We start from the raw sequence: 14,296 nt of genomic DNA, 5'->3' as shown, positions 1-14,296 counted from the left end.
CTATGGAATTAATTGGGTTTAATCTATCTCTAGTTTGGTCAATTTCTTTCCTATCAAACAACACTGTTTCTTTATTTCCAGATATATATTCTGAAATACTTTATGCTTGACAATTCTGTAATTTCTTTAGTGCAACTATAATTTAATCATGATACAAAAGTTAATTAGAATTCTCAGAAATAGGTACTTTCACTGAATGTTGGCCAGTTTCTGGTTGGTTGAAAAAAATCCTCTTTGAATTTTTTACAGTGAAAATTTATTTCTTTTTGAATCTTGCATTGTCTGTTATGTCATTCTGAAAATTATTTTCATTGTTTAGTGTAGAGAGGTTTTTAAATGGTGTGTTTTGGACCCATCAGAATTCATTAAATCCCTCAGAAACTATGGTATGGACCAGTTGTTACAGACCTACTTTAAAAAGGCAGAGCTTTTTGGCTTTTGTTGTTTTACCTGCCATACTTCTAATTAATATTTTATTTTAAGAAAGAGTCGTAGGATTTATTTTTTTTAAGTTTGAAACTTTTCTAAAGCCTTAAAAGCTGTAACCCTCATCTTGCATTTGAGAAAACTGAGCCCTAGAAAGGGTTGAGTTAAAGATAAAAAAATATTTGTTGGCAGAGTCCAGAGTATATGTAGTTCAGTTTCCAACTCCCAATTTTTTATTTTTTCTATCACCTATAATAGTGCCTCTTGGTAGAAATTGAAGAAAAAAATAAACTGGCCAAGTATGCACTTAATCCAAAACTTCTCTTGGGAGTATATTTTTTGAGTAACTAAATTTCGTTGACTATTCTTTATGGGGAAGTTCTTTTTTTTTTTTTAATTTTTTTTTTTAACGTTTATTTATTTTTGAGACAGAGAGAGACAGAGCATGAACGGGGGAGGGGCAGAGAGAGAGGGAGACACAGAATCGGAAGCAGGCTCCAGGCTCTGAGCCATCAGCCCAGAGCCCGACGCGGGGCTCGAACTCACGGACCGCGAGATCGTGACCTGAGCTGAAGTCGGACGCTTAACCGACTGCGCCACCCAGGCGCCCCTGGGGAAGTTCTATTTAATTAAAGATTCTGTCCTCTTAGCTGGTTATTTGAGATTTCACTGTAGTTTCAATCATCCTTTCTTAATACAGGTATATGTTTTTGTCAAACTTAAATGTAAATCCCTTCTTGATTTCATGTTAGGTTTCAGTAGAAATGGAGAACAGCTAAATTACCATTTTTTGTCTTATTTTCATGTTTAGTGAAAAATCTTAGTATAGTATATGCTTTTTATACTGTATGTTTAAGCTCATAAATTTTGTTTTAGTTATTAATTTGGACTTCCTTTTTTTAAAAAAAACCTCAATTTTATATATAGTTATATGTTTGTTGTAAACTCACTAGAATCTTTTATTTAAACAAACTATTGTGAGAAAGTTCCACTGTATAATTCATTTTATGTTGATATTTATTCACATTAGAATAGATATGTTCCAGAAAAACTGACTGTAAAGTCAAGTTTTACCTATCAAAATACATTTTCTAATTTATTTTACCTTTTAAAAATGGAGTGTTGGGGGGTGCCTGGGTGGCTCAGTCGGTTAAGTATCTGACCTCAGTTAAGGTCATGATCTCACAGCTGCTCATGCGTTCAACCCCTGCATCGGGCTCTGTGCTGACAGCTCAGAGCCTGGAGCCTGCTTCAGATTCTGTGTCTCCCTCTCTCTCTCTGCCCCTCCCCTGCTCACATTCTCTCTCTCTTTCTCTCTCTCTCTCTCTGTAAAAAATAAATAAACGTTAAAAAAAATTTTTTTTAAATGGAGTGTTGGGTTTCAGGGGAGTGCCAAGGGCGTGGTGTGTTCACTGAGCCGGGGTCCCCATTGCTGTACTGAATTGATACAGGAATTTTGAGCTTAGAAAGGTAGGAAGTTTAAAATTTGCATCTTCAGGTAATGTGTAGTAAATGTTTCTGCTTACCCAATTTTCGTAAGATAAAACCTTTTGGTGTATTATTTTGTTTTGTAAGCAAAGTTTTTCAGGGGCTTATGTACTCCCTTACAACTTTTCTTTTTCAGATTTGAATAATTCCAATTTAAGATCAGAGTAGGCTTAATTTTAATGGAATGACTTTAAAATATATATATTGTTATAGTAAATTTTAATAACCTACCAGTTTCTAACATACTGCCTTTAGCAGATTTACTATTGTTCCAACTTTTCTAGATATTTTTAAAAATAAACATACCATGATATTTCATTCATACTTCTTTGTTATTATAAGCAGGAATAAAAGTAAGGCTTTATAGTAATAACACTCATCCAAATGTTAAATCACTTTGAAGTGTTTTCTAAGTAACTAGCTATTACAGATAGAATAACTGAAGTGTTCAAGAAATTATTGCAAGGTTTTTTTGTTCAGAAATTGAGCACATTTCAGCTTACCACTAATAGCTTCAACTACATTCTCACTCACTTGGTTTCCGATATCTTTTTTGAATTTGGAGAACTGGATGGAATTCTCTCTAGTACTTAGGAATTGAACATGGGAGGTGATGTGACCATTGTGGATCTCCTCTGTCACGTGTGCTACAGAAGAAAGAACCACTGAGTTAAAATTAGGGTGAAAATGATTCCTTTAAACTTGAAAAATCCTTTTCTCATTTTGGGAAATATAGAACTTGAGAACAGAGGGTTTTGCCCATTTCTTTACACCCATTCATTTTTTTCAGTAGCTATTTTAAGTTCAACTTTTCCTGAAACTTTTAGCCATGGTAATATACCCACTTCTGAGTTTTTATTTTACCAAGTCATTGCTCCATTGCTTTCCCAAATGATAGGATATCTTTTTCTCTTTATGTGACTGTCCCATATGAATAAATATGTGCATCAGGAAAACTTTGGTTCTAGTCCTGGCATTTCCATTTCTTTAAGAAGTTAATCTTGGGCAGGTCACTTAATCTCTCTATATTTCATTATTCACAACTTTAAGATGAAAGATTTTGTTTTATAAAATTTTTTTAAGTTTATTTAGAGAAGAGACAGAACGCACGCGTGCAAGTGAGCAGGGGAGGGGCAGAGAGAGAGAGAGAGAGAGAGAGAGAAAATCCCAAGCAGGCTTCACGCTGTCAGCACAGAGCCTGACCTGTGCCTCGAACTCACAAACTGTGAGATCATGACCTGAGCCAAAACCAACACCCAGACGCTTAATCGGCTGGGCCACCCAGGTGTGCCCCAAGATGAAAGATTTAAAATCTCTAAAATCCTTATTTAAAGTATATTGAAAAACCTATCTTTTATGGTTCTAAGAGTTAGTGTAATCAAAATAAAAGTTTCTTAAACATTTTTAAAGGTAATATCACCATCTAGTGGCTTTTCATAAAATTGCCATTAAAAGCAAAATTAAATTTTTCCAAAGCTAAGTATCAGTGGGAAAGGGAGAAAGTATTACCTCTTGCAGCTTGTCCAAGGACTAGATGAATTTATATTCAGGACATATTACTTGTGTTCTTGCCTTTTCAGTCAAGCTAGAATTGTAGTCATCTTAAAGACAGAGACCATATTTTAAACTTTTATGTTTTTTATGCCCTAAAGTGTAAAACACATTCACACTAACTGCTTGATTAATTCTGATCCAAGAGACCAGCATTCTGATCTGCAGGACCCTCCTGATAGAGATTAGTGCAGGGAGCTCTGGGGACTACAGATAATACAGAGTACTTCTGGGAGATCCTGGGCCAATATTAGGACCATAGTAATAAAAAGATGGCTAATAACATATTAATAACAATAAAAAATGTGGCTAAACAAGCTTTAGGAATGGAAATCTCATTTAGATTACTAACCTAACCATATGATCCAGATTAAATTGTACTTCCTTTGGCCCTAATGGAGTAGCTTACATTTTTGAGCATATAAAATGGGAAAGGCAGTTTAATTATCTGGAGTATGGTGTTCCCCCTCTTCATGTAGGGTAAATGTATTCCCTCAATGCTGAAGATTTACAAATTTCTCTTTCTTTCTCTTGATCTTTCTTTTGATCTCTAAACCTGTACTGGACATAACTGCACAACTCCACCTAGGTGGTGTAGGTGCTTTAAATTAAACATACTGTACAAAGCCTGTCTTCGTATTTCCAGAAAAAAAGTTTGCTCTTTTCCTTTATTCCCCATTTTAGTTGAAGGTATCAGTCACTCTCACATATAGATATGTCTCCTATAGACCACTGTAAGTAGAATTGTATTGGTTTTCCTGCCTCTGGGCTGTTTCCCTAACATTCTTTTCCTTCTGCCATTCTTACCAACTGCTGTCCCCTGCCCCCCAGATAATAGCAATGTCAACTCTTGGTAGTTCCCTTAAACAGGTTAAGCTCTTGAATGCCTTTGTGAGTCTACATAAGTTGTTTCCTTTGTATGGAATTATACTTTCCATTATCTGAGTCTGACGTTTGTTTTTTTTTAAAAATTTACCCTGAATCCTACAGTCATTATTGGTCACATCTTCCTTTATGTATCCAGAGTACATTTTTCATTATTTTATGTAGTACTTAAAGTATATTATTGTAATTTATATCGATATTACCACCAGACTTCAAGGCTTTAAACAACTACTTGGTTGGTTGGCTCTTTGGTCTAGCCATCTCTTGGTGCTTAGTGCAGTACCTAGCTCAGAGTGTCAGTAAATACTTGTTTATAAAGAAGGAACAGGGACCCCTTGGGTTGCTCAGTTGGTTAAGGTCCAACTCTTGATTTAGGCTCAAGTCATTATCTCACACTTCATGAGTTCGGGCTCCACATTGGGCTCCTCGCTGACAGTGTGGAGGCTGCTGGGGTTCTCTCTCTCCCTCTTTCTCTGCCCTTCCCCTGCTTGTGTACTTGCTCACTCTCTCTTTGTGAAGAAGGAACAAACTTAACTAGCATTTGTGCATAGTACTTTATATATTTTATATATGTATGTATACATATATACACATACATTCATACATACATACATATATACACATATACACATATATTCACAGTATATAATCAAAAGCATTAGACTTTTGATTTTGGTTTAGGTCGTGTTCTCACAGTTGTGAGATCGAGCCCCAAGTCGGGCTCTGTGCTGAGCCTGGAGGCTGCTTGAAATTCTCTCTCTCCCTGTCCCTCTGCCCTCCCCTGCTTGTTCACTTGTGCATGTGCTTGCGCTCTCTCTCATAAATAAATAAATAAATAAATATCATTTAAATTAGTGAATTAGGTAATTTGAAATTGGCCTTATTTGCCAACTCCATCTATCTTGGTATTTGCTTTTATGATTAAAAGTCTGTCTGCATACTTTCTCAATATTTGCTTCCTTCTTATTAGACACTAAGGTAGAAAGTGAGGTGGGACACCTGTTTTGCAGAATACTTGAATAAATCATGTAAGTTTTTTCTTAACTTTTAAACAATCATTTTGTCTTTTGTCAATATTAACTTCTAAACATTTAAAACTAGTTTATTGAAAAGCTTATTTAAAATGTTTATTTAAAAAATGTTTAGCACAGACATTTAAAACATAATTATAGCACCACCATCTTAAAAGTTTTCTTGCTAGCTCTGCTCTCTCCCTGGCTTATCTCCTAGCTCTAGAAAATGAACATTTACTCAGCCTTCTCAGGAACTGATGGTTCAGTGTGCTTGAAACAAGAACCAAGTAGTAAATATTTTTTTTTTTAATGTTTTTTTTATTTTTGAGAGACAGAGCATGAAGGGCAGAGAGAGACGGAAACGCAGAATTGGAAGCAGGCTCCAGGCTCTGGGCTGTCAGCACAGAGCCCGACATGGGACTCGACCTCATGAATCGTGAGATCATGACCTTAGCCGAAGTCGGCCACCTAACCAACTGAGCCACCTAGGCACCCTAGTAATAAAGATTTTTATAGGCCTTATGTGCATATTCTCTAGGAGGAAGAGAATGTGTGTGTGTTAAAGGTATAACATATTGACGTTTTGTGTTGTCCCTTTGACTATTTGGAAAGGAAGTCTGGAAGCAAGGGCAGTCAGAGAGCTGTTGCAGTAAACCTGGGTAGGATGATTATGGCTAGAACTTGGGAATGGGCATAGATGTTGGCAAAACAGATGAATTATATCATAAGATATAAAATTGTTAAAACTTGATAGTTGAATATGTTTATTATTTATTTTTAATTTTTTTTTTAACGTTTTATTTGTTTTTGAGACAGGGAGAGACAGAGCATGAACGGGGGCGGGGGGGGTGGTGTCAGAGAGAGAGAGGGAGACACAGAATCTGAAACAGGCTCCAGGTCTGAGCTGTCAGCACAGAGCTTGACGTAGGGCTCGAACTCATGGACTGCGAGATCATGACCTGAGCCGAAGTCGGCCGCTTAACCGACTGAGCCACCCAGGCGCCCCTGAATATGTTTATTTAGACACATCCCTGTCTGTACCTCTACTGTAGATTTCTGCTTAAGAAACTGAATAAATGGTTTGTTAGGGTAAGCTAAGCTTTTACATCAAAAAGAACCTGGAAATTCAGTGGCTTAAAGAGTACGAAGTTTGTATGTGTTTCTCACTTAATGATCAGGAATGGATATTGCTTACCTCAGTGGACAACGAAGAGTATTTAACCATCTCATTAGATCAAGTAGTGACTATTTCATATAGTCATTGAGGGATCCAAGTTGGAAGATCTGCCATCTTCTTCACATGACTTCCAAGGCTGACACCACCTCTGTTAACCAGAAGCTAGAAAAAAGGAGAGAGGGATGTTATGAGCCAGACCTAGAATGGTGCTTATCGTTTATGATCATGTTCTTTTAGTGAGAACATGGTGCTGTGATCACACACACCTAACTACAGTGAGGGTAGGCAGTGGCCTATAGGTGGGCAGCTACCATTGAAGAAAAGAAGAACAGATTTTGGAAGACAGCTAGCAGTGTCTACCATACATTCCTGAGACAGGAAACAGGAAGCAAGTGTGTGGCAAAAGATGATACATTTCCTTTGGGATGTGTTAAGATACAGGTACTTTTAGGACTTCTAAATTTACATGTGTAGTAAAAACAGGTAAGATGACCTTAGTTGGGGAAAAAAAATTATTGTTTCTTTGCAGCAGTGTTACAATACAGAAGTTTCAGAGTTATTTTTCTTGGAAAATATCAGGAAGAAAGTGGGAGTGAAGATAGAAAAGTAAGGGGGAAGGGGCATGTGAAAAAATTGTGTTCATCATATATAGTTAAGGCATGTCTTAGCTCATTAAAAGTATTAGTAAGTGCAGGGTACCCAGGTGGCTCAGTTGGTTAAATGTCTGACTCTTGATTTTGATTCATGTCATGATCTCACAGTTCTTGAGTTTGAACCCCGTGTGGGGCTCCACACTGCTGACAATGCAGAGCCTGTTTGAGATTCTCTTTCCCTCCTCCTTTATCTGCCCCTCCTCCACTCTCACCTGCTTTCTCAAAATAAATAGACTTAAGAATATGTTAATGAGGGGCGCATGGGTGGCTCAGTGGGTTGGTTGAGCGGCTGACTTCGACTTCGGCTCAGGACGATCTCACGGTCCGTGGGTTCGAGGCCACATCGGGCTCTGTGCTGTCAGCTGGGAGCCTGTAGCCTGCTTCGGATTCTCGATCTCTGTCTTACTCTGGCCCTCCCCTACTCATGTTCGCTCGCGCTCTCTCTCTCTCTTCCTCTCTCTCTGTCAAAAATATAAAACATTAAAAAATATATACATGTATATTAATAAGTGCTTACTCTGTGCCAGACACTGACCTAGGTAATACCTACTGGTTAAGTATTAGAGATATAGCTATGAAAGACACCGGGTCCATGGTCTCATTTACACGGTGATGGCAGAGGTAGACATGAACCTGTGGAATAGAGGAAAGAATTTAAAATACTTAAGTGCTGCAAAACAAAATAGTGACTGCGAGGTCACTCTAGGCATGTGGGTAGTTTTTAGCTAAGGTAGTTAGGACAGACCTTTAAAGAAGTAAAATTGAGCCTGACACCTGAATAATGAGTGATGAGAATGGGATAACTTAATGAAGACATAGGGCAAGAACATTCCAGTAGAAGGAACTGAGCAACTGCAAAACCTGGGAATAGACTTGGAAAATTTAAGGGCCAGAAAGTTGCCTAGTGTAAAAATAGGAGGTGAGATGCCCAGGAATATGGTTATATCAACTGAGGTAAAGTTTAAATTTTATGTACTTGCAGTAATAGGATCTGATTTTAGGCTTTGAAAAAAATCTTTAAAAAAATGGGGGAGGGAGGCCAGATAGAAATAGAGGCAGGGAAACTCATACCAATGAAAAAATAATAATGACTCAGACTAAAAGATAATCTTGGCTTTCACTTTTTGAAATCATGGAAAATGGTTGGATTTAGCATCTGTTTGGATGTAGAAATGACAAAAGCTGTTGACAGATGTGAGATTTGAAAGAAAGAAGAGTCAAGGATGACAGAATATTTTTGACCTCTGGAGGGTAGGTATTAAAAACAGGTCCTAGATTTCTTTTGTAGGTTTGGTAGGTGTTTCTACAGTAGATTCTGAAGGGAGACATGGCATTTGTGCATATGATAAATTTTGTTAGCAGAAGGCTCTCCATGTTTTTCTCAAAAATATAAGTTATAGTCTAAAAGAAGTACAGGCATACTATATATGTTGAAAGAATGAAGCATTTTAGAGCAGTTTAGGTATTTCCTTTTATATAATTCTCTTTTTTTATTTCTTATAAGAGTCTTTAACAAAGTTAGCAACTCTGGTTTGTAAATTTTAATTATGTAGAACCTGCAAATACTTCAGGGGTCTAGGATCTTGCTCTGAACATTTGCTTTTTTGCCTTTTTATTTATTTAGACCAGATAGGAGGCTGAGCTGCCTACCAGCCTCGGGACACACCCTTAAGGCATTGCTTTTTTTTTTTTTTTTTTTTTTTAATTTTTTTTTAACGTTTATTCATTTTTGAGAGACAGAAAGAGACAGAGAATGAGCGGGGAAGGGGCAGAGAGAGGGAGACACAGAATCTGAAACAGGCTCCAGGCTCTGAGCTGGAGGCTCCCAGCGCAGGGCTCGAACTCACAAACTGTGAGATCCTGACCAGACCCTAAGTCGGGCACTCAACTGACTGAGCCATCCAGGCATCCCAGGCATTGCTTTTGTTTGTTGGGAAAAAAGGTAGGCAAGTCTGTAACTGTTTCCCACCACCTCCCCTGATCCACCCCAGTCTTTTGAATTCCTGGGATTATCTAAAGGCAGAGTGTTGAAATCTATCATCGAACAGATAGTCTTTGAGCTCTCTTGATACCTCCATTGAATGTAAAGAAAAATTCAGTGAAAATTCACAATGGTACTTTGTTTTATAAAAGGTGTATATCAATCTGAATATTTTATTCACTTTACAAATAAAAGAATTTCCCCAATATTGAGATATTCGTGTTTTAAAATTGAACTTTTTGGGGCACCTGGGTGGCTCAGTCAGTTAAGCTTCGGACTTTGGCTCAGGTCATGATCTTGCAGCCTGTGATTTTGAGCCCCTCATCGGGCTCTGTGTTAACAGCTCGGAGCCTGGAGCCTGCTTTGGATTCTGTGTCTTCCTCTGTCTCTGACCTTCCCCTGCTCGTGGTCTCTCTCTCAAAAACAAATAAACATAAAAAAAATATTTTTAGGGGCACCTGGGTGGCTCAGTCGGTTAAGCATCCAGCTTCAGCTCAGGTCATGATCTCATGGTTTGTGGGTTTGACCCCCAAGTCAGGCTTCTTGCTGACAGCTCAGAGCCTGGAACCTGCTTCAGATTCTGTATCTACACCACCACCGCCCGCCCCCCGCCGCCTTTGCCCCTCCCCCGCTGGCACTCTGTCTCTCAAAAAAATAAAAAAGATTTTTTTTTTAAATTAAAAAATATATAATTGAGCTTTCTGGGTCAAATTTTACAGTTGAATGATTTTTCTCGGTCTCCCTACTTCTTATTTTTTTCTGACAGAAACTAAGAATTTGGAAATATTAGAAAAAGCTGTCAACTAGTATACATGAAATATTTTTGCCATATATTTAGAAGTGTATTTTGGGACTCCTGGGTGACTCAGTCAGTTGAGCATCTGACTTTGGCTCAGGTCATGATCTCACAGTTTGAGTTCGAGCCCCCTGTTGAGCCCTCCATTGTCAGTACAGAGCCCACATCAGATCCTCTGCCCCTCCCTGCTCATGCTCGCTTGCGTGTGCGCGCGCGCGCGCTCTCTCTCTCTCTCTCTCTCTCTCTCTCTCTCTCACACACACACACACACACAATAAACATTAAAAAATTTTAAAAAAAAGAAGTGGATTTCATCCAGTTTTGCATTTAATCATCTTTGATAATATACTAAATATTTTCATTTCTGGATTTGATAAAAGTTAAAAAATTAAACTAGTCTAATTTTAACTGCTTAAAGATGACTATGTTGTAAATGTTGTCTAAGACTTGATACATAGTATATAAAATAATCTTTTATTTAAATATTGCTTTCAATAAAACTTAATGACTTTAATTTGTGTAATTTCTCTACATAATTCAACATACTTTTATTTTTAAAATTATATTTAAATATACTGCTAAACATAAAAAGATAAAATATAAACTATTTACAGATTTATATTAATTTAAACATATTCTTGAGACTGTAGATATCTAGTTGCACTTGAGGCGATGAGACCATAGGTTTCATATGCTTAAAAATCCTTGAAATGTTTTAGAAAACTAGCCATTATCATTTTCACAAATTTCTCCCACCCAGCTAATTCATATAGGTCAACTAAACTTGCAAGGCCATATCCATTAAAGTGTCTGTCCTGTGCTCAGCTTTGTTCTGGGCTTTGTGTGTGGGGTTCATAATAAAGAATGGTCTCTGGGGTCTTTTGTCTTCCTGGGAAGATAGAAAACATAAAATACAATACAGTGGTAAGTATGATATAAAAAATAAGAATGTGAAAATCTGCTGATAATAGAGATTCGAGTTTATGAAGATTGGTCTTTCACTATGTCTTGAAGGAGGTACAGGATTGAATGAGAAAAATGGGGAATTTCAAATTTAAAAGGAGTAAGGCATAAACAGGTGAATTTTTTTTATTGACGTATAATTGACATACAACTTTATATTAGTTTCAGAATGTAATGATTTGACAGTTGTATGCACTGTGAAATGACAGTAGATCTAGTTATCATTTGTCACCATAAAAAGTTACAGAAGAAAAATTTTCATTCTTGTGATGAGAACTTTTCAAGATCCACTCTCCTGGCAACCTTCAAATATGCACTGCAATACCATTGACTTCGAGTCACCATGCCGCACAGCACATCCCCATGACCTGTTCGTTTCACAATGGGAGGTCTGTACCTCCTGACCCTCTTCATCCAAATCACCCCACCTCCTCCCTGGCAACCACCATTCTGTTCTTCATGTCCATGAGTTTTTTTATTGTTTGTTTTTTAGATTTCATATATAAATGAGATCACATGGTATTTGTCTTTTTCTGTCTGCTTATTTCGGTTAGCACAATACCTTCATGGTCCATGCATGTTGTCACAAATGGCAAGATTTCATTCTCTTGCCTGCATAGTATGACTTATGACTGCATAGTATTCCATTATATAGAGAGTAGTCTCCAGGTCTGGGTTTTGTGTTCCACAGTTTCAGATGCCTGCAGTCAAACCCAGTTCAGAAGCAGATGATCCTTCTGATGTATCATCAGAAGGTCAGTAGTAGCCTAATGCTACATCACAGTGTCAGCATCACTCACCTCACTTTGTCTCATCACATAGGCATTTTGTTATCTCTCATCACAAGAAGGATGAGTACAGTACAGTAAGATACTTTGAGAGAGAGACCATATACACAAGTTTCATTACTATATGTTATAATTGTTCTACTTTATTATTATTATTATTGCTAATCTCTTATTGTGCCTGATTTATAAATTAAGCTTTATTATAGTTCTGTGTGGATTAGCAAAAAGCAGTATATATATAGTTCAGTACTACTTAAGGTTTCAGGTATCCACTGGGGGGTTTTGGATTGTATCCCTTATGAATAAGGGGGGGACTACTTTGTGTACCACATCTTCTTTATCCATTCATCCATTGTTGGACGCTTAGGTTGATCCATATCATGACTACTGTAAATAATGCTGCAGTGAACATGGAGGTGCAGATTATTATTTCCATTAGTGTTTACTTTTTTTTTTTTTTTTTTTTTGGATAAATACACAGAGTGGGATTGCTGGGTCATATGGTATTCTGTTTTTAGTTTTTTGAGGAACCTCCATACTGTTTTCCATAGTGGCTGTACCAATTTACGTTCCCACCAACAGTGCACAAGGGTCCCCTGTTCTCCACATCCTTGGCAACATTTGTTATTTCTTATCTTTCTGATAATAGCCATTCTAACAGGTGTGAATTGATCTCTCATTGTGGTTTTGCATTTCCCTCATGATAAGTGAGGCTGAGCATCTTATATGCCTGTTGGCCATGTGTATGTCATCTTTGGGAAAATGTCTCTTTGGATCCTATGCCCTTTTTTTTTTTTTTTTTTCTTATGCCCATTTTTAAATCCGTTTTTTTTGGGGGGGTTGTTTTGCTATTTGATTGTATGAGTTCTTTATGTGTTTTGGATATTAACCCCTTATGAAATATATGATTTGCAAATATTTTCTCACAGTCAGTAGGTTGCCTTTTCATTTTGTTGATGGTTTTCTTTGCTGTGCAGAAGCTTTTTAATATGATGTAGTCCCAACTTGGGACTTTAACCTTTTTTACCTTTTCTTTTGGAGTCAGATCAAAAAAAAAACCCCAAAAAACCAACACTAAGACTTGATGTCAAGTGTTTTCTTCTAGGAGTTTTCTGGTTTCAGGTGTTAACATTCAAGTCTTTAATCCATTTTGAGTTAACTTTTGTGTATGACAAGATAGTGGTCCAGTTTTATTGTTTTGCATGTGGCGGTTCAGTTTTCTCAGTACCATCGATACTCAAGAGATTGTCTTTTCTCTAGTTATATTCTTGTCTGCTTTGTCATAAGTTAATTGACCATATATGCGTGGGTTTATATCTGGGTTCTCTATTCAGATCCATTGACCTATGTGTCAGTTTTTATGCCACTGCTATACTGTTTAGATTACTATAGCTTAGTAAATTAGTTTGAAATTGGGAGAGTGTGATGCCTTCACCTCTCTTCTCAAGATTGCTTTGGCTATTTGGAGTCTTTTTTGGTTCCACTCAAATTTTGGGACAGTTTGTACTATTTTTGTGAAAAATCCCATTGGGACTTTGATAGAACTTGCATTGAGTCTATAGATTGCTTTGAGTAGTATAGACATTTTAAACAATATTAATTTTTCCAGTCCATGAGCATGGACAATATGTCTTTACATTTATCTGTGCCTTTGGTTTCTTTCATCAGTGTCTTTATAGTTTTCAGTGAACAGGTCTTTAATCTCCTTAGTAAATTTATTTCTAGGTGTTTTATTCTTTTTGATGCAATTGTAAGTGGGATTGCTTTCTTAATTTCTCTTTCTCATAGTTTATTGTTAGTGTATAGAAATGCAACAGATTTTTGTGTGGTTGATTTTATATCCTGCAGTTTACAGAATTTGTTTTATAGTATTTTGTGGAGTCTTTAGGGTTTTCTACATATAAAATGTCATCCACAAATAGTGACACTTTTATTTCTTCCTTTTCAATTTGAGTGCTTTTTGTTTCTTTTTATTGCCTAATTGTTCTGGCTAGAGCAATTTGACATATTGAATGAAGGTGGATAGAATGGGCATCTTTGTCATTTTTACATCTGTGTTCACCAGGGATACTGGCCTATAATTTTCTTTTTTTTTTTTTTTTTTCCTTTTCTTTTCTCTTCTTCTTTTTTTTTTTTTTTTTTTTAATGTCTTTGTCTGGTTTTGTTATCGGGGTAATCCTGACCTAATAAAATGAGTTTGGAAGTGTTCTCCCTTAATCAATTTTTTGTCAGAGTTTTAGAAGGATAGGTATTAAATCTTCTCTGTTTGGTAGAATTCATAAGTGAAGCCATCTGGTCCTGGACTTTTGTTTGTTGGGAGGTTTTTGATTACTGATTCAGTCTCATTAGTAGTTGGTCTGTTCATATTTTTTCTTCATGATTCGGTCTTGGAGGCCTGTATGTTTCTAGCGATTTTTGTTTGAGCCTTTTCTCTTTTTTTCTTGTTGAAGCTAGTTAAAGGTTTGTCAGTTCTGTTTAGTTTTCAGAGAACCAGTACATGGTGTCATTGATCTTTTCTGTTGTCTGATTAGTCTCTATTTCATTTATTTCTGCTCTGATCTTTGTTATTTCCTTC

The 14,296-nt window shown here is 36.8% G+C and overlaps 1 protein-coding gene across 2 annotated transcripts in view; it reads left to right on the top strand.

Moving 5' to 3' along the window:
* CDK13 (cyclin dependent kinase 13) overlaps positions 1–14,296 on the top strand; it is a 122,076-nt gene that overhangs the window by 81,320 nt on the left and 26,460 nt on the right. The window lies entirely within an intron of this gene.

The sequence above is a fragment of the Panthera pardus genome, unplaced genomic scaffold (assembly GCF_024362965.1).
Source record: "Panthera pardus isolate Hobbes unplaced genomic scaffold, ASM2436296v1 HiC_scaffold_8, whole genome shotgun sequence".
NCBI lineage: Eukaryota > Metazoa > Chordata > Mammalia > Carnivora > Felidae > Panthera > Panthera pardus.
This window is presented reverse-complemented; position numbering and strand designations above follow the sequence as displayed.